The sequence below is a fragment of the Rattus rattus genome, chromosome X (assembly GCF_011064425.1).
Source record: "Rattus rattus isolate New Zealand chromosome X, Rrattus_CSIRO_v1, whole genome shotgun sequence".
In the NCBI taxonomy this organism is placed as follows: Eukaryota; Metazoa; Chordata; class Mammalia; order Rodentia; family Muridae; genus Rattus; species Rattus rattus.
Genome location: NC_046172.1, coordinates 82,778,889 through 82,800,954, shown reverse-complemented (window position 1 = coordinate 82,800,954; position 22,066 = coordinate 82,778,889). Strand labels below are relative to the sequence as shown.

The 22,066-nt window shown below is 34.7% G+C and overlaps 1 pseudogene; it reads right to left on the bottom strand.

Annotated features, from left to right (window-relative positions):
* Positions 1-20,168: 20,168 nt before the first annotated feature.
* On the bottom strand, positions 20,169-20,704 carry LOC116889371 (annotated as a pseudogene).
* Positions 20,705-22,066: the final 1,362 nt, after the last annotated feature.

Here is a 22,066-nt window from a genome sequence, read left to right as displayed (position 1 = left end):
TTCTTTTCACCAGCATAAGCTTTTAATTGCCAAATCAATTTTGCCACTTTTAAAGAAAAAATTACTGCAGTTTTGCAGCACCTGTCAAAGGTGATACAGGCTAATTCTTTGAGCCAAACAGTGATGAATGTGAAATGATGTTGGTTGCTCTTGAAACACAGCTTTATTTTGACACATCCTTTACTGTAGTTAAGATTCCATTGCAGAGAATAGATGCTTATTTTGAGGTTTTGTATAGCTAATTTACAAGAATAAGCTTTCCAATATTTGCTTTCAATCCAAGAAATTTATGTGTTTCATCAGAAACATGCACATAAAAAGGAGAATTGATTCTCTTACACAGGATGCTGCCACTTGATGACAGAAATAGAATTGATTTGTATTATAAATTAACTCACCAATTATCATGGTTTCATCTTGACTTGTTAATATTAAGAATCTGTGCTCCTCAGTTATCAATAATAAGAATACTGTGCATGAATTGTAATAAGTGTGTCAGTTGAACTGAAGTTAAATATTGCAGTAATGTTGCTTGCTTTCACATCTGTCACACACTTTATGCATAATATTTTAATTCATTAAACCTGTCTCTTTTCTTCAAGAAAAATCATAACTTACTCTGTCTACAGGGAAAGACCTGTAAGAAACAAGTCTCTGACACCAACTTTTAGAGAGTATCCTTAGTTTATTATAACATTTTGGGACTTTGTGTCCTCATTAAAATGAACAGTAACAATCCTTAGAAATAAGAACATGCCTGTCTCCAAGAATCACTGCTAAGAAGTTCCATTAACTTCTCAGACTAGAAATAAATTTGGCCCTGAAATAACATTTCTGAAACTTCTTTTTCTCATAAGCAATGATTGAATAAAATATGGACTTAGTTTTACTGAATGGAATAGAAAAATCACAGTGTATCAATTCCTGCTTAGAGGGGAAGATATTCCCTGGTGAATATACAGGGTACTCCACATGCAGAACATAGAACGTAGAACATGAAACCCTTTTACCTTTCTTGTGTAAGATAATGTCCATGGGTCCTAGAAGACGTAAGTGCAAGCATAATGCCTGAAGTTGACCTCCATGAAGTTTCTTTGCCTGGGAAGATTTACTTCAACCCCCAACCCACCTCCTCCCCTGGCCAGCCTCTGCCCAATAAGAGAGTAAGCTCTGGTCCCTTATGATGTGTAACTCTAGAAAGCTACTAAATGAAAGAGCTTGGGTGTCATTTAGAGCCATTTGCAAAATAAACTATTGTGTCCTGAAAAAGTTAAGCACTGCTAGGCCTGGCAATTTACCATATTTGAAGAGTTACAGCAGAAAATATGCAAGTTCTGATTTCTGGCCAATTTGAGTTTTTACAGTGTTGTTCTTGGCAGCTCCCTATGTTGAGAGTAGCCCACTCTTCTACTTCACCCCATTGTTATTAATTTGTAAAATGAAACAAATTACTGACCCTTGAATTGTGCTATTACACATGCTTGAGTAATTTCATTTACAAAAGAATTCATTTATTTTATTTATTATTTACGCTCTACCTACTTCCAAAACAATGTGCTCTGGCTTAGTTTTAACTCATTCTAATTCACATCAAATGTGCATTTTGCCAAGCCCCGTTCATAGTCACACACTGTTTCCCATTTGCTGTGCTATGGTACTGTGATGATTATTATGCCATTTATCAGCCACCTGAAAATGGCTAAATTAGCAACACATTAAGTAATGGTTTCAGCAGTGCTACGGTCCACTGGGAAAGAACACGCAGTTTACAGTTATGTATCTGGTTCTCGCAATTGTGCGGTCTTGGGACAGTTGTATGCCATTTCTTTCTCAGGATTACTCAGGTTTGTATGTAGGGATTAGAGCCAGGTGTTGTGTCACATGCCTATAACCAGAGCACCCAGGAAGCCCAGCAGGGGAAAAATTGCTTTGAGTTTCAGCTAGCCTGACTTCAATATTCTCAGGCATGGTGGGCCCTGAAGTAACACTGTTTGAAAAATTAAATTCCGTATAAATGTAGAAGTTTATGTTTATTTTCTGTTATCTTACAGGGTAATAATAAATACTTATAAAATGTCATGAAATGACCTCTTTTCCCCTACTGTTAGTGCAGCAAGTGGAAATTGTCAAGTAACACGTTTTTGAGCCATATCAGACAAATGACCAACAGTGAAGACAAAATAAAATGCCTAATTTGTGGAATTCAGTGTTACTATGAGGGAAGATAATGTACACAATGATTGTGATAATACTCCTGGTGGGGTAATTAGTTCAAATAAATTATACAGACAAAAGAGGAAGTATTAAACTGATACTGAAGTTGGGTTATAGGTAGTAAATAGAGTAAAGCAATCTTGTGGGGAATTCCTTCAAAAACACAAACTTTCATAATGGACATTTATATAATATATCTATATGCTAAGCTCCTTTTTAAACCACTTTCTAAGAGTAAACTCTTTAATTCTGCTCCTGTCTACACTAGGAATGATAATTATGTTTCTTTTACATAATGTGAAAGCTGTCACACAAAAGATCTTAGCTACCCACAGTTTTTCAACTTAGTGGTACAATTGGGATTTGACCTAGGGAGGTCTAGAATGTATGCCTTGGCCAAAATGTTTCACCACCACACAGTGACTCAGAAATCCATTCCTTTGTTTGAAGCTGCTCCTAGAATCCCTTCTATGACGTCCTCACATGTAGTTATTATGATTTTAGAATACTCGGAGAATTCTAACTACTTGCCTCTTGAACTAACATGTACATTTGCTAGAGTGCCACATGATAACTATGAGAGTATTATTGAGTATTATTATAAAACATCTCCCATGTTTTGTGATGGAATTCTGCATTGTCTTTTCCGTTGGTTTATGTAACCTGATAAAGGAGAAAATGGCACTTAAGAATAATTGGAAGACAGGGCTAAAGAGATGGCTAAGCAGTTAAGGGTACTGGTTGTTCTTCCAGTGGGTGTGTGCTGGTTTAATTCCCAGAACCCACATGGTGGTTCACAACTCTGGAACTCTACTTCCGGAGTATCTGAAAATATGACATTTTTATCTGGCCTCCATGGGGATGCAACAAAAATGCAGGCAAAATGTACATACAAAAAAAGATCTATATCTATATCTATATCTATATCTATAGGTATGTATGCATATATGTGTGTATGTATATATATATATATATGTATATATAAATATATAAAATCCTGTATTCTGCTTTTTTATTGGTACCTAAGATACTGCTTATCTATAAGATACAAATTGATGGGTAGGTCTGTTGCATATACTTAAGTCAGGTTTTTAATAAGGACCAGGTTAATAGGTGCACCATAGGGTTACAAATCTATGTGCAGAAGCTGTTAATGACCTTTGATTTTCTCCAAGTATCTAGCACCAGTTCTTTTGGAGCATAAAGAATAATGGAAATGTTTGACTGAATGAATGATTGAGCGGCTTGATAGGTGGTGGAAAGATGGAGTATAATATCCATTAATGGTGTGCCTCCAGCATTGATCTATGTGTTCTGTTCAGTAACGACTGTTCTACTATATGTTTAAATTTTTTAACATTCAATTTTGCCAAGTTTAAAAAAACAGAACAGCAATTTCCCAGAAATAGCTGAATGAAGTATTTGAAAGACAGCAAAAGTAATCATCAATCTAAATAAGTTTTTATAGTATTGATGTTAGCTCTGTTTGAAAAGACTTGCTGTTATCATCCTGAGAAGCTGTCTGCCACCAATATGAGCCGATGGAAGAATTTTCTAGGTTATCACCATGGGGTGCTCCTATGGTGCCAGTTATTCTGACTGATGTCATTATCCTAGTTGAGAATGCAGTAAACCTTCTGAATCTGTACTCTGACCATTCATTTGGCTTTTGTATAAAGCATCACACAACTACACAGTCAAGTTCAGATCATATTTTAACTCTGATGCATTACTATTTCCTAGACTTTGCTGGGGTATGACTGGGATATTTGTGTGTGTGTGTGTGTGTGTGTGTGTGTGTGTGTGTGTGTGTGTGTGCATGTACTATACTTTATATCTGAAAATTATAACTATTTTCATTATATATAAAATAACTAATAAAATAACTCCGCCCACATTTGAAAACTCCAACGTTCTAGATCATTATCATGTCTGCTCTCTATTTATAAAGTCTAACATCATATATTTATTAATTTTATTGAGATTAGCTTGATGAAAACCTTTTGTGGCACATTTAAGTCATTTTAAAAAAAGTTGCTATTGTATTAGGCATGAACTTCAGTGGGCGACTTTAGAATGCAAGGCATAATGGAATGGGAGAGGTTCTTTCATTGACAATGTTAAAGATTTTTATAGTACTAGGAGTATAATTAATTAACATTTCATTAATGATCTGTAAGGAGTATCAGTAAACAACACTTTAATTAAGTTCATGGGTAATAAATTAATGGGTTTAGAAAATGCCAGTGAGGACAGGAAAATAATTCAAAGAGACCAGAAATATTACAAGATAGGACTATAACATGAATTGACTCCATGTTTGTCCTACTCCACCAAGATATATTCTTTTGCATTTTTAGATTTATGAAAAATAAGCATGGAACATGGAAATAGCTATCTTATCAACCATCAAGCAGTTCCATCATAAAATAAGCTTTTCTTATGTGATTGGATTCTGAATAAATTTTTCACATAAATATTTCAGTTTAGAAAGAAATGACTAATTATGTCATCTAAATAACTTATGTTGAATACAAACTACTAGCCAGTCCACAATAAAATGCATTTCTGATTTACTATACCAGACACAATTACAAAACATACCTGTCTCATATCTGTTTAATGGTAAAGGTGGATTTGAACCCTGATACTTGTATGAACTGTCTAATTATAGCATGATATATGGTTTGTATCTGCATATGTGAAATAGATCTGGAGGATTTATTATCAGCTAATTGGTCTAGTACATTGGTACACAGGTAAGATGTACATGTAATATGGTTATAGGAAGCCTTTTTCCTAATTAAGCTGCTTGGGAATTAGCATAATATTTTTGTTTCTGAACCAGTACTTGGTTTCACATGTTATTCTACTTTAGGCCTTTTAGTGAATACTTGATCCTTAGAAAATGTTATCTGCTATACCAAAGAATCCACATACTTAGTTTTGGTCTTGACATCATGGCTAGCTAGAACGACTTGTAGTCATCATCAGTTTTCTCTTGTATTTAAACCAGATGGAATATTGACACTCAAACGGTGAATGTAACTGTGGATGGGGAGGCTGTGTGTCTGCAGAGAAACTTTCATTTTTTTAGGGTCCTAAGCTATGTAACCTACACTAAGCTAGATGTTACCTGTATATCTTTTAAGTTCATTAGTTCATCAAGCAGCTTAAGAAGTAAGACTGGTGATCACATCTTGAGTGCAAAGAACTGGTGGGTATCCTGGTGTTGATGGATCAGGAGAGTTATTTCAGTGTCCAAATACCAGTGTTTGGTTTTGCAGTCATGTTTTCAGAACCAGTTTGTAGAAAGCGACTTTTATTTACTTTTTTTACTTTTTCTGTGATTAATTGTTAGTCCTAAAAGCATATATACTAGGCAACTTGGTGACAAAGGCAGGCCTCATCCTGCTAATCACTACAGTGAAGCCCTTCCACAACTAAGCTGCATATGTATTGATCAGTCATAAAATTCTAGCCACGTGTAGTTTTTAGTGTGAAGTGATGAAATATCTAACATGACACTTAGGGCAGAAAAACAATTTAGATTTCTAAACTGTCTACCTTAGCATTCTTAACACTCCTCTCCGAAGAGGAGTCTCAGGAATCTTAAAATAGCATTTTAGGTATGCAATCTTTGCTAGTATATATATATATCATTATACAAGATGAAAAACCCTGGATATCATCACCTCTGCGGGCCATTGCTTAATTCTCCCTATGGATGAGAAGTGCCATTGATCATAATTCCATATGCTGTTAAGTATTTTGTATCTGAATGGGTTAATTATGATATAATAACTGTTATCTGAGAATATATTTCTGGCAAATGTAAGGTGTCCTTTGCATGTTCCATAGAAAAAGAACAGTTTAGGTGAACAGATGGTGAAAGTGTTAAAGGTAGAAAAACAGATTGAAATGTAATAACTAGTACCTAATTTACAGTGTTTGATAGTTCAAAACTATTGCTTTGAATTAATGTTAGTTCTCATTTTGTATGGATATGTTCTTAGTTTTTAATTTTCCAGAGATAAGGATTCATATTGTGACCTCACAAAAACCTACATGATCAATTTTAAAAACCATTTGTCCTCCTATTTCTGATTCCTAATCAGAAAATGAAGTTGAGCTACACAGGACTCTGAGTTCTGTCAAGTTCTGTTCTCTTCCTAGGGAATCAAAATATTGTTTCATCTTTCAATGTCAATGTTATATGAAAATTGCATGAAAGACCATAAAAAAAATTGACAAGTAAAATCAGCATCCTTAAATTGAATGAGTTACATGGTGTACCTTGCAATAGGTTGCTCTGTACTATTCTGTGAGTAGATGAACACATTATGTAGTATTTTTAATTAATGTCTGTAGTTAACGTTACAGTTCATTCCTTGTTGTACATTCAGTAGACTGCTGTTGTGGTCCCTGAGTCTTTGTGTGGCAGTGACTTTTTATTTTGTTTAGAGGTGCTTTATCAAGTCTAATGACCAAATTGAGTCTCAGCATCATTTATGTCTTTCTACTGCTAAGCTCCACTACTGATTGTTTTTACTCAGCCCATAGTTTGCCTTTTTTCAAGAAGGCCACACAGTTGAAATCATTCAGTCCAAACCTTGTCCTTTTTGTCCTTTTGCCTTCCCCCCCAGAAAACTAAGGGGGGTTAAAACTGACCAAACTCTCAACGGAGAAGAAAGGTTTATTTTCATGTGACAGCTCACCTCATCACTAAGAGAAGCCAAAGCAGAAGCTCGAAGCAGAAACCACAAAGGAGTGATGCTTAATGGCTTGGTTCCTATCCTCTGCTTAGATAGCTTTCTTATACCACTCAGGACCACAGTGGGCTGGGCTCTCTCTCATCGGTGAGCTATGAAGAAAATGCCTCACTGACATGTTTGTATACCACTCTGATCTAGGTGAACAGTCCAGTTGGCACTCTTTCAAATAACTCGGGGTATGTCTAACTGTCAGCTGAAACTAGATTTGTCAGTAACTCTTCCCCCATGTCTTTTTGAGGCTGAGTGGCTTTTTTTTTTCATTCCCATAACGTTATTAATGCTACAGGCTTTCAAAGTTCTCTGTATTATTTTCAAATACCTGATTTGGAATATCCTTTTGGCTAGGTCACAACCCTCAGTTATTCAAACAAATTAACACTGGCACCCCAGGACTGGTGTTCCAGTGCCAGGTATCACATGTGCTATGCAAGTATTTACTACAGAGGTACGTTTGAAGGGTCTCACTTCCTATTGAATTTCCAATTTGTTTTAGGCTTGGCTCCCTGACTCATTCTCTCAAAACAGTGGTGAGGCTTGTAATACTGACAGTCTGGCTGCCTTCAATTGTTTCACTAAGCATATCATCATCATACCAGTGTGCCACAGGTTATTTATATGACACTAGCCCAGGTCACTTTTGTGAATCCACCCCTGTGACAGACCTAACTCCATCATTTCTTCATAATCAAACTTGTGCACATTCACTATCATACAACAGCTCCATATTTGGGTGGCTTAAAGGAGAGTGGGCATTTTCCTCAAGAATCACATGCCATGCAGGGCACTCACTGCTCAACTGAGTTTCAGTTCTATCCCTAAAACCTACAGCACTTCAAGGTTTCTATATATATGTAATGAGTCATTTTATTTGGACTTTTTTCCTTACATTTCAAATGTTATCCCCTTTTCCATCCCTTCCCTGTTTCCCATGCACAAACCCCATCTGTCCCCACTTACCCTTTCTTTTTATTAGGGGTGTTCCCCACCCATCACCTACCCTCCTGCCTCCCCCCCCCAACATTCACCACCACTGAGGGTCCAACCTTGCAAGACCAAGGGCTTTACTCCTCCATTGGTGTCCAACAAAGCCATCCTCTGCTATACATTCAGCTGGAGCCTTTGGGTCTGCCCATGTAGCCTTGACGATGGTTTAGTCCCGAGCCTGGCGTTGGTTGGTATATGAAACCACTTGGCCTGACTACACAAAACTAAATTTTAACAAGGCTCTGGCAATGTCGCTTTTTTTTTTTTTAATGTAGGATAGACTATGAAGTTTCTATCTCTGTTTCACACTTATTGAGTGGCTTAACTCTTGGTTTTAATCTCTCTTCATGTTGAAGGGAGGTACAGATAGCTTCCATGGTGCCTCTAAACTCTGAAATGGGATTCCCTGGCTTTACAGGAGAGAAAACACAGTAGAAATGAATTGGTCTAAAGCAACCATGCAATAATTCTTTTGGATATTATTTGCACCAAGTCTAGTTTCTATTATTAGTTCACTTTACTCCCTATTTTCTTATTGTTTTGTTTTGGTTTTAACATAAAAATCACCTTTCTATATGCCATTGATTGACTATGTAATCTAGAAGCTTTAGAACAAATAAAATATAAAAGTGGGAGGAACTACATTTTCTGACTTACTTTAATTTTGACTGCATAGTAAATGCCCACCCTGTCTTATTTCTAATATAAAGACTATCTGAAGTTCTGAAGACTTAATAATTTATAGCATTTTTCCTTTCTAATGATGGGGTTAGCCTCAAATAATATACCATATTCAAAGGGATAGTATTTCTTTTCTGTCCAGGACAGCATGTGAAAAATAGGTCTACTGAGAGTATGGAGAAGAATATGCTATCCTCCCGTATTCCTAGTCAGGTGACAGACTTAATACAAAGAAATCACCTGGGGCTTAAGCTTCCAGTTAGAAGAAAGATCAGCCTTCCCCTTCACTTGGATGCAGTTACAGGAGCTTCCAGTACCTCTTTGCCTACATTATAATTGTGGTCAAAGAGACATAAGCACAGATATATATTGTTTTCTATCATACTGATACTTAACTAAGTATAAAATCATGGAATACATGTTTTCACTTAAATATCATATTGAAAAAGAAGAAGAGCTCAGGCCTTTTTAGTGGTTAACCTCTTGTATCTGAGAGGTGAATAAGTCCATACCAAATTAGAATTATATTACAGTAGCTATAATTACGGAGTGACACGAAAACATTTTAATAGCAGACCAGCTAAATCTAAAGTTTTAAAACGAACAGCTTTAAAGTAACCAATCCAAAGAGTTAACATATTTTTAACGGAGAGTCAATTTTTGTATGTAAAAGAATGTCTGGTTGCTAGAAATATTTTTATGTCTTCTAGGTGTTGGAGAAGCTGGAGAGACACTAGATTTCCATCGGTTCTCCTTGCAATCATATAGTTTTGATTTAATTAACAGAGAAAATCTGCATATGCAATAGGGGATAGAGTGTGGATTTTACTTCTTTAATAGTTTGACAAGCAGATTGCAACAAACAAGGCATTTGGAAGCCTGGTAAGGTCCCAGAGGCCTTTATAAATATGCAGCTTACACTTCTCTTTTCCCCAGGTCCTCCTGAGCTGGAGACGTGATGAATAAAATTAAAACCACCAGATCTCTTGTATAGCTTTCAGCGGCTACTAATCTAAGCTTTGAAGAAATGTTTTGCAGGTGTGCATTCAGTAATAGAAAAAAGCAACGTGCAATACAAAAATGTGTTTTTGACTTTGTATGTTCTTCCTAAACTGAAATGTTTTTCTTAACTTTCTGATAATGCATTCCCTCAAAACCTAATTCTGAGAGCAGCGCCTTATACCTCATAGGGTTTGTTTTATAGCTTATCAATGCTTTGAGATTCACATGGGACAAAACATGTAGATAAATTATTTCTTGAAATTGATATACTTTTATCTGCAAATACATCGTTAGAATAAAATCATCCAGAAACAAGTTCATCTTTAGGGTTTTGATTTTAATGGATTAATACTTTTATTATTACTATGTTTATATCCATTCATGACTGAGCAGATCTCCATGGTCCCTTTTTCAAGGATTTCTTGAAATTTATGGAAATTCATTCATTTGCCTTGAAGCCTTATGATCCCTTTAGTATATTATCTAGAAACGGTGGAATCTGTTAGGAGACAAATGAAAATGGTTAATGTAAACCGCAATTCATGGTATTGACATTTCATCAGAGTTCATCATAGTCTGTAGGAAAAAGGCATAATGCAAAGCTTCTTCCTGTAATCTATAAATCCACAAAAGGTAAGTACTGCATTAATATTAACTATGCCAAGCAATCGTATACAATACCTGAGAAAGGCTGCCCCTTTCTACTGTTAACTCTGAGAAAAGGAAAAGTCTCTTGATTTAAAGCCCACATTGGGACGTTGCTTTTAAGAACTCAAACAAAATGATGGGGTGTGAAAATTTTATTTACTGATTAAGAACTCAGTTGTAAAGCTTAGGGAATGGGAAAACTAATTTGTCAAATTATCCCCTCAGAGTTCAACAAGAAACTAGAAATCTCCCGGGTTTTTATGTAACAGAAGACACCTGTATTTTGTCTTAATGTGCCTGTGCCTTCAGAACTGCAACGGAATCACACGCAGAAGTGCTAAAATGTAATTCCCAGTAACCATTTCCAGCATGGTTTTGAAAGAATAGATCCAAATAACAAGCCAATTGAATTAAGAAATGTATATTCTTTTACCGACTGCATTCCTGAGTCTTTCCTGTTATTGTCCTCTTGAAAGTCGTACTTAAGGTTCTTGGTTTTAGCAGTTTTAGCCAGAGGCATAGTATGGTGTCGTGTGAGCTAAGAAATAATTTGAATATTATAAGAGTTTCTAATTAACTTCTGATAATAGTTTTTTGCTTGTGGTGTGTGTGTGTGTGTGTGTGTGTGTGTGTGTGTGTGTGTGTGTGTGTGTTTTCCTATCTTAACAATAATAGTCTTTTTAATAATATGGAACAAAAAAATTATGACTTGGATGCGTTGATGAATATATAGTGGAAAATTTCATGTGTGATCATGTTTTAACTTTGTCACATTTCTTTAGATGTGGAACTGCTATGAGATACTAGAATGTCCTAATGTAACTGAATGTCAGACTTAGGCTTCAAAATGAAAGGTATTTGTAGACTGAAGTTGATAAATGCTTTCCTGACCCAGTATATTATACCTTACCCAGTTATGCAATTAGCACATGGGCAGAAATGACATGAGTGTGTCCCTCACCAGCATATATCTCTCTGCTTATCTAATTCCTGGCAAGGAAGTATTTGTTTTTTATGTCTTAATCACAAATAAGGCAATTTATGGATAGCTTCTACCATCCTGGTGGCAAATAGTAACCTGTGAGATAGACAGGATTTTTACACTTTTGAAACAGCAGTTTATAAAAACTTAGTAAGTTCCCAAGTGAACATAGGAAATATATATATTTTTGGAGCTAGTAATCTTACTGAGTTATATTTGAAATGCAAACCCCTTACAATTTTTCAAGTAGTTAATAAGTGTCTTGTCAAAGATAAACTGTTCCCTAGAGCGGAATATGTTACAACTCTATTCCCATTTCCATACATTTATGTTCAAATGCAAGCCTGGTCCCAGTTGGCCAATTTTGACATTTTCTTCTACAACAGTTCTTTACTAACTCACACATGAAAGTATGGAAACACCACTATGGCCTTTCAATATATATAGTGACTAAATTTCAGCATGATAATGTTTTCCATCTCTAAACACGATCTCAGTGCAGACACTGGAATGCTAAACTCTTGCCTGCTATACTTGCCTATTTAAAATAGAAAATACAGGGCTTGTGGCTAAGCAGTTAAGAGCATGTGTGGCTCTTCCAGAGGATCCAGGTCTGACTTCAAGAACCTACATGACAGCTTACAAATGTCAATAATGGCAGTCCCAGGGGCTCTATAATGCTCTCTTCTGACCTCCAATTTGAGAGCTTCCCCCACAACCCCCTTATGATAATGTTCCTTTTCTGCTTGCCTTACTCTTAGATTCCTATGTAAAATAGCCACAACCTCTCAGATGTTCTTTTTTGATAGGAAATATGGGCACCAGATCACACTGCCATGAAGTGGGATTTAGAGCTTAAATTTTCAGAGGAGGGATAAACATTTATTTGTCATCCAGGCAATGACAAAGTGCCAGAGCAAAAGACAGGCCTGTTTAAGTCATGCAGAGTGATTTTAAGTAGGATTAGCAGTGAAATGAGTCTTTGAGCTATGTGTCAGAACTGGAATAGTAGAACATGGTTGGAATATGTATAATCTTCCTCAGTCCTATAGCAATGGCATATTGTTGCCATTGAAGAGCAGCATACCTATAAGGAACAGGATGGAATCAATGGGGGAAAGGAATAGAGTTTATGTAAAGATAACTAATGTTTAAGGTTTCTCAGAAATTGTCTTTATTTCTTTTATAATCATCACCCTAACCTATGCTGATATAAATTAGTTTCATCCTATTATTATGTAAGATATTGACTATACACAGCCCCAGAGAATATGATAAATACTTGTATATGTTTTTCAAAATGAGACTCAAATAGTGAAGGAGTTTGTCCAGTTTATCAGATAGCTACAAACTGCAAGCATTCTTGGTCACTTAGCAAGCCAGGCATTTAACATGCCATTTGCTGCAGGTCTCCCATTTCAATCGTTTTTGTGAGCAGCACTTCTTTGTAAATAATTTTATTCTTTTTTTGTTAACTACTGTTCTTTATTGTAAACTTTTTCATAGATAATTTGAAAGCATGCCAATCTTTTTAGGATGCTACTACATATTTTGCAAATAAGTCTCACTGCCACTGCGTTTTTGATTAGAAGATGGGAGGGAAATCTAAGCAGCCCGCAAGGTTATAAAATCTTGCTTGCTATACTCATATAAAAACAAATATATATTTATGTAACATCTTTCTATAATACCAGATGTTCAAATGGTAGTTTCACACTGCTTGTCTTTCAGTATAGATGGATATTTTTTAGTCTTCCCAGAAATATTCAAAATATTCACAAATTTAATACCTAGAATTCCTGCTATTTAATTTGTCTTCAGTAGTCTCTTTATCTCTTCATTTACCTGGTCTATTTAATAGTATTCCCCAGAAGTCTTCCTCTGCTCATTAGTTGCCTTATTTATACTTTAACACCTTGAATGGCTACATCTCATGTAATAATGTTCTTTAGTTCTTGTAACTCAACCCTAGAAAGACATTGACATCACCTGAGGAACTTTAAAACATACTGATGCCTAGTTACCTTCCAGACAGTAAGTCTGAATTAGGAGAACCATAGCAGTAGTTACTGAAAACTATTACTTCTCAGAGAAAGATTATTCAGTGGAGGTAAAACAATGAAAACAATATTCCGAGGAATGCTTGCCAAATCCTATTATTTTGGCAGAAAAGTCTTATCTATAGTGCATATATTTGTTATTGACATAAAATATACATCACATCCATAGTTATAATATCTTAGTAGTTTTTATGTTATTCGCGTTAATTAGGGTCTCCACTGCTATGAAGAAACACCGCTGATAAACAAACTCTTATAAAACTTGAAGCATTTAGTTGGGCTGGCTTAGGATCAGTGGCTTAGTCCTTATCATGTGGCAGGAAGCATGGCATCTTTCAGGCAGACATAGCACTCAAGAAGCAGCTAAAGTTTTGGATCTTGATCTGAAGGCAATCTGGAAGACTGGCATCCTCAGGAGCTAGGAGGAAGCTCCAAATCCCACCCCCACAGTAACACACTGCCTCCAACAAGGCCATACCTACTCTAACAGGGCCACACCTCCTAATAGTTCCATTTCCCAGTCCAAGCATATTCAAACCACCACAGTTACCATATCATATGAACCATGGTCAAGGAAAATGAGCAAGTATAGAATAATCACATGTAAGGAGCTCTTACTTTAGCTTGATAGAGCCTTAGAAGAGGCTCAGAAGTTGCAGAGATGTTAGGTAGGTGAGGAAGAACCATATGCTAAAGAAAACATTGAATTTTTTTGTCAAGGGCTTTCATCCAGTTTAGCTACAAAATTTGTGATGCCAATATATGTGTGGTTCTTGTTAAAAGGTCCTTAACAATTTCAAGACAGTGATGGTGGTATATAACCTGTAAACCCAGCACTTGGAAGAATAAGGCACAAGAATCATATATTCAATGAAATAATAGAAAGACCATATCTCAAAGGGTAGCAGGCAAGATAAAACAAAACAAAAAAATGCTACATCAATCAGGAAGTGCTTCTAAGTATGGGCCCTTATGTTAATATGCAGTATATATATATATATATATATATATATATATTATATTTAAATTTTAACTATATCCCAAAGATAATGATGAGAACCTTGAAAGATCTACATAAGAGAGAGTTAACTATTACAACTTTATATTTTAATGACATGGTAGAAAATTATATTTGTGTGTATAGAGACAAGGTAATTGTTAATTGCTTTAGGGAAACATGGTTTACCCATGTGCTTGATTCTTAAATGTTATAATATTTTATTGTAATATGTTACATCCCATTTCCTTTACTCCTTCCAGCCCTTAACATGCACCCTTCTGTTCTCATATTCATAGCTACTTTTAATTGTCCCCATGTGCATATGCACACACACATATGTCTCTGTGTGTATGTGTGTGTACATGTAAGAATACATATGTATACATATATATTTTTTTAATGCATAAATAACAATCTTCCCAGTCCATATAACATTACCTCTATGTGTAGATTATCAACATGGCTATTTTAAACATACCTGAACAATGAGAATACCAATGATAGTGCTATATCATGAAAGAGATAATGCTAAGAAAGGAAAATGGACTTTCCCCAAGGAATGACATCTAATCCCATTTGATTTTATATTTTAACTGTTGTAGTAAGAATGGTAAATAATAATCACTGAAATAGTTCCTAATGGCCTAGTGGCATTTAAAGACCTTCATAAGCAAACACATTATGTGTATTTTGATCTTGGTTTATAGAAAAGGACAGTCAAGTGATTTTCCAGAAATTACACAGTTAATAACTACAGGGTTGAATCAGCCTGTCAGACACATACATGTCTGCTTTACTAATACTTTGGTTTATCATTAAGAAATACTTATAAAAGAAATTTCAAAAACGAAAGCAAGTTATGCAACATTCAAAGAAAATTGACTAAACTGTAGTTGAAGTCATTGTTCATTTTGTTGTTAAAACCACTCACTGAGATTCCACATGCATGTTTTTTTAGGTAGATGCGAGAAACTTGTTTATTTTTTCTTCTCCAGAAAGCTCTAAAATATGTTACATGAATCACTTATTTGCTTTTCTGCTAAAAGAATTTGTAATCAAAGTAAGTAATTACCATACTTTTTTTATGAATTGAATGTTTGGTGATTTTTTTTTCTTTTGGGTGATGAGCATAAATTAGAATGGAGTGAACTATTAAACAAGCAAACAATCAAATAAATAAATGAAAAAGGAAAAGAAAACTGTCTTTTCCAATTCATGTCATGTAAGAAGATGTCTACTGTTGTTGACTGTCCTATTTTGACATATTTAAATTTTGATGATAAATTCTGATATTTTAAATATATTTGGAAATACTAAACATATCCTTGCTTAACAAATTAACCATTTGATAACATATGTCAAACAATATTCCTTAAATGGCTAAGCAACAATATCACAGACATACCTATTCAAGTGTATTAAAGTAGTACGTAGCTAACAGATAAATCTCTAATTAAATGAAAGAGAAGATTGGGTGGAAACAAAAATTTAAAGACATGTGTGAACATATGAATATTTAGCCAAGATGTATGGTTTTAGGCACTATATAATGCCAACTATAAACTTGGTAACAGTACCTTTTCTTGTTAACTCAACCTCTTCCCATACCTCGACAATCTTTCCTGGTCAGCTCTAATAATTTTTGTTTTAACTAACTTTTCTCTGTCTCTCTGTCTCTCTGTTCTCTGTCTCTACTGTCTCTCCTGTCTTCTGTCTCTGTCTCTGTCTCTCTCTCTCTCTCTCTCTCTCTGTTCAAATTATTACCTTTTTTGTATCAACTAGAACTTTAAATACTTGAAGATTTATCTGTTCATAGTAGATATAACAACTAAATTTGGGAATATTTGTTTTATAAATATTTGATTATTTTATAGGATCACTATGTTTGAGTTTATTTAGGTGTTTATTTTCTTGTAATTTAAGCATTTGGCTTAATTATGCTCTCTAAGGGAAAAACAACATTTTTTTTAATAATCTTGGTTTCCTGTTTTTCTTTATTCTCTTGTCTTTTCTGAGTTTGTTTGTAATTGGTACAAAATTGATTACAGTTCTGAGTGGCTACTGAGGAAATATTATTTGAGTTTCAAAGCTACCTTACACTTTATAATAATATTATGTTCAAGCTATATAAATTAAACTGTCACAAATGAGAAAAAGTAGAATACAAGCTCCATTGCACAGAGAATTTATATATAAACTGATGTGGAAGGGAACAGATTAGTTGGGTTTAATCTATAGTCCTTTACCTGGTTGGATTCCTTTCTTTCTTATCCTGAGTAGGTTCACAATTTATGTTTGTGCATATGGCACTCCCTCATTATCAATAGTCGCTTTTACTTTTTTTTTTTCCAGTTGAATGAGGTTTATTGTTTCAGATTGGGTTTGCCCCATCCTTGAAGTTTTACTTCCCCGCTGGCATTGGTGGTATTAGGCCTCCTGCTCTTCAAGGGCTGCTTTTGCCCACAGAATAAGCCTTCTCTCATAGGGGATTTTGTCCACTTCAGACCTGACCACATCCTTCCGGGGTAGCCTTGGCCACCTTCTCCACAGTCAGGTTTTGGGTGTTCTTCTTTTATCTGGTCAAGTGATCCATGGAGAAGAGTAGAACGAGATGGGGCTTCATGTGCATCTACATCCTCCCTCCTTCTCTCCCCTTCTCTAGGTCCGTGTAGTTTCTCATTTTACGTTGGTACCGATCTTTGTCGTGTTTCATTAGGCTGATACTTCTTCTTTTCCTTCTTGAGATGGTCCTCCACTTTTTCAGAACACTTTCTAGAAAATTCGGTAAAAGTCATAAATAGGTGTTTGACTGTTGCTCCTTCATTTGATTTTTTTTGAAGTCCATCATAAAATGGACGAAGGAGAGATCGTTCACCTTTTGGTCTTAGTTTGCTTTCTTTCCCATGTTTATAAAAAGCACGATTCCGTCCTGATGATTGGATAAGTAGCGATTGGTCTTTTCACAGTATGAGCAACCTAGATAGTGCCCTCTATGGTGAAATGTTCCTGTGTGTGCCTCAGCCAGGACCCAGCCTTTTCAGTGCTGGTGGCATTGTTGGAGGCAATTGTGGAATCCCTGAGCTGACCAATGGCAGCCAAGCTCAGCCATACAGGAGGGCCCTTTTTTTTTTTTTTTTTTTTTTTTCACATTTTTCCTAGAATAGTTTTTCTGGGGGAAAAGATTTTATTTATACATCATATAATGATATGTATAACATATATTTATACATGTTTTGATTATTTATAATACATGTATTATATATATGACATATGTACATTATATATCATACATAATGCATGTATTCTGTATAATCCATATATAACATATAATACATGTATTATATACACATTGTATATGCAGGCATGCATAGGCTTTTTTTATTTCTTTTTATTAACTTGAGTATTTTTTATTTACATTTGAATGTTATGTTAATATGCAGCATATATATATATATATTATATTTAAATTTTAACTATATCCCAAAGATAATGATGAGATCATTGAAAGATCTATATAAGAGAGAGTTAACTATTATAACTTTATATTTTAATGACAAGGTAGAAAAATTATATTTGTGTATAGAGACAAGGTACTATTTAATTGCTTTTTAGGAAACATGGTTTACCCATGTGCTTGATTCTTAAATGTTATAATATTTTTATTGTAATATTTACATCATTTCCTTTTGCTTCCAGCCCTTAACATGCACCCTCTTGCTCTCATATTCATAGCTTGCTTTTTAATTGTCACTGCAGATATGCACACACACACATGTCTCTGTGTGTATGTGTGTACAAGTAAGAATACATATGTATACATATATATTATTTTTAAATACATAAATACAATCTTCCCAGTCCATATAACATTACCTCTATGTGTAGGATTATCAACATGGCTACTTAAACATACCTGAACAATGAGAATACCAATGATGCTATATCATGAAAGAGATAGCATGCTAAGAACAGGAAAAATGGACTCCCCCCAAGAATGACATCTACTCCCATTTGATTTTATATTTTTAACTGTTGTAGTAAGAATGGTAACAATAATCACTGAAATAGTTCCTAATGGCCTGGTGGCATTTAAAGACCTTCATAAGCAAACACATTATGTATTTTGATCTTAGTTTATAGAAAAGGACAGTCAAGTGATTTTCCAGAAATTACACAGTTAATAACTACAGGGTTGAATCAGCTTGTCAGACACATACATGTCTGCTTTACTAATACTTCTTGGTTTATCATTAAGAAATACTTATAGAAGAAATTTCAAAACGAGCAAGTTATGCAACATTCAAAGAGACTTGACTAAACTGTAGTTGAAGTCATTGTCTATTTTGTTGTTAAAACCACTCCATTGAGATTCCCATGCATGTTTTTTTTAGGTAGATGCGAGAAACTTGTTTATTTTTTTCTTCTGAGAAAGCTCTAAAAATATGTTACATGAATCACTTATTTGCTTTTCTGCTAAAGAATTTGTAATCAAAGTAAGTAATCATCAGACTTTTTTTCTAAATTGAATGTTTGGTGATTTTTTTTTTCTTTTGGGTGATGAGCATAAATTAGAATGGAGTGAACTATTAAACAAGCAAACAATCAAATAAATAAATGAAAAAGGAAAAGAAAACTGTCTTTTCCAATTCATGTCATGTAAGAAGATGTCTACTGTTGTTGACTGTCCTATTTTGACATATTTAAATTTTGATGATAAATTCTGATATTTTAAATATATTTGGAAATACTAAACATATCCTTGCTTAACAAATTAACCATTTGATAACATATGTCAAAACAATATTCCTTAAATGGCTAAACAATATCACAGACATACCTATTCAAGTGTAATTAAAGTAGTACGAAGCTAACAGATAAATCTCTAATTAAATGAAAGAGAAGATTGATGGAAACAAAAATTTAAAGACATGTGGAACATATGAATATTTAGCCAAGATGTATGGTTTTAGGCACTATATAATGCCAACTATAAACTTGGTAAATAGTACCTTTCTGTTAACTCAACCTCTCCCACACCTCGGCAATCTTTCCTGGGTCAGCTCTAACAATTTTGTTTTAACTAACTCTTTTCTCTGTCTCTCTCTCTCTGTCTGTCTCTGTCTCTCTCTGTCTCTCTGTCTCTCTCTGTCTCTCTCTGTCTCTCTGTCTCTGTCTCTCTCTCTGTTCTCTCTCTCCTCTCTCTGTTCAAATTATTATCTTTTGTATCAATCTAGAACTTTAAATACTTGAAGATTTATCTGTTCATAGTAGATATAACAACTAAATTTGGGGAATATTTGTTTTATAAATATTTGATTATTTTTATAGGATCACTATGTTTGAGTTTATTTAGGTGTTTATTTTCTTGTAATTTAAGCATTTGGCTTAATTATACTCTAAGGGAAAACAACATTTTTTTTTAATAATCTTGGTTTCATGTTTTCTTTATTCTCTTGTCTTTCTGAGTTTGTTTGTAATTGGTACATAAACGGTGATTACAGTTCTGAGTGGCTACTGGAGGAAATATTATTTGAGTTTCAAAGCTACCTTACACTTCTTATAATAATATTATGTTCAAGCTTATATAAATTAAAACTGTCACAAATGAGAAAAAGTAGAATACAAGCTCCATTGCACAGAGAATTCTATATATAAACTGATGGAAGGAACAGAACAGATTGGTTAGGTTCAATCTATAGTCCTTTACCTGGTTGGATTCCTTTCTTTCTTATCCTGAGTAGGTTCACAATTTATGTTTGTCATATGGCACTCCTCATTATCAATAGTGCGCTTTACTTTTTTTTTTTCCAGTTGAATGAGGTTTATTGTTTCAGATTGGGTTTGCCCCATCCCTTGAAGTTTTACTTCCCGCGCTGGCATTGGTGGTAGTAGGCCTCCTGCTCTTCAAGGTACTTTGCCCACAGAATAGCAGCCTTCTCCTCATAGGGGATTTTGTCCACTTCCGCAGACCTGGACCACATCCTTCCGGCAGCCTTGGCCCCCTTCGCCACCGTCAGGTTTGGGTGTTCTTCTTTATCTGGTCAAAGTGATCCATGGAGAAAGAGGAACGAGGATGGGGGTCATGTGCATCTACATCCCTCCTTCTTCTCCTTCTAGGTCCGGTGTAGTTTCTCATTTCACGTTGTTACCGATCTTTGTCGTGCTTGGCTAGTGCTTCATACTTCTTCTTTTCCTTCTTCGAGATGGTCCTCCACTTTTCAGAACACTTTCTAGAAAATTCGGTAAAGTCATAATAGGTGTTTGACTGTTGCTCCTTCATTTGATTTTTGAAGTCCATCATAAAATGGACGTAAGGAGAGACGTTCACCTTTGGTCTTAGTTTGCTTTCTTTTCCCATGTTTATAAAAGCACGAATTCCGGTCCTGATGATTGGATAGTAGCGATTGGTCTTTCACAGCATGAGTAACCTAGATAGTGCCCTCTATGTGGTGAAATGTTCCCTGTGTGTGCCTCAGCCAGACCCAGCCTTTTCAGTGCTGGGGGCATTGTTGGGTCAAAGGAGGCAATTGTGACGTCATCCCTGAGCTGACCAATGGCAGCCAAGCTCAGCCATTTACAGGAGGGCCCTTTTTTTTTTTTTTCTTTTTTTTTTTTTCACATTTTTCCCATAATAGTTTTTCTGGGGAAAAAAGATTTTATTTATACATCATATAATGATATGTATATAACATATATATTATACATGTTTTGACACATTTTATAATACATGTATTATATATGACATATGTACATTATATATCATACATAATGCATGTATTCTGTATAATCCATATATAACATATAATACATGTATTATATACACATTGTATATGCAGGCATGCATAGGCTTTTTTTATTTCTTTTTATTAACTTGAGTATTTTTTATTTACATTTGAATGTTATGTTAATATGCAGCATATACATATATATATATTATATTTAAATTTTAACTATATCCCAAAGATAATGATGAGATCCTTGAAAGATCTACATAAGAGAGAGTTAACTATTACAACTTTATATTTTAATGACATGGTAGAAAATTATATTTGTGTGTATAGAGACAAGGTACTGTTAATTGCTTTTAGGAAACATGGTTTACCCATGTGCTTGATTCTTAAATGTTATAATATTTTTATTGTAATATGTTACATCATTTCCTTTGCTCCTTCCAGCCCTTAACATGCACCCTCTTGCTCTCATATTCATATCAGCTTTCTTTTAATTGTCACCATGCATATGCACACACACATATGTCTCTCTAACAAGTGTATGTGTGTGTACAAGCAAGAATACATATGTATATACATATATATTTTAAATACATAAATACAATCTTCCCAGTCCATATAACATTACCTCTATGTGTAGGATTATCAACATGGCTACTTAAACATACCTGAACAATGAGAATACCAATGATAGTGCTATATCATGAAAGAGATAGCATGCTAAGAACAGAAAATGGACTTTTCCCATGAATGACATCTACATCCCATTTGATTTTTATATTTTAACTGTTGTAGTAAGAATGGTAAATAATAATCACTGAAATAGTTCCTAATGGCCTGGTGGCATTTAAAGACCTTCATAAGCAAAACACATTATGTATTTTGATCTTTAGTTTATAGAAAAGGACAGTCAAGATAGTGATTTTCCAGAAATTACATCTCTTTCCATTTGTTTTATATTTTTAACTTTACAATAATCACAGGCCTGA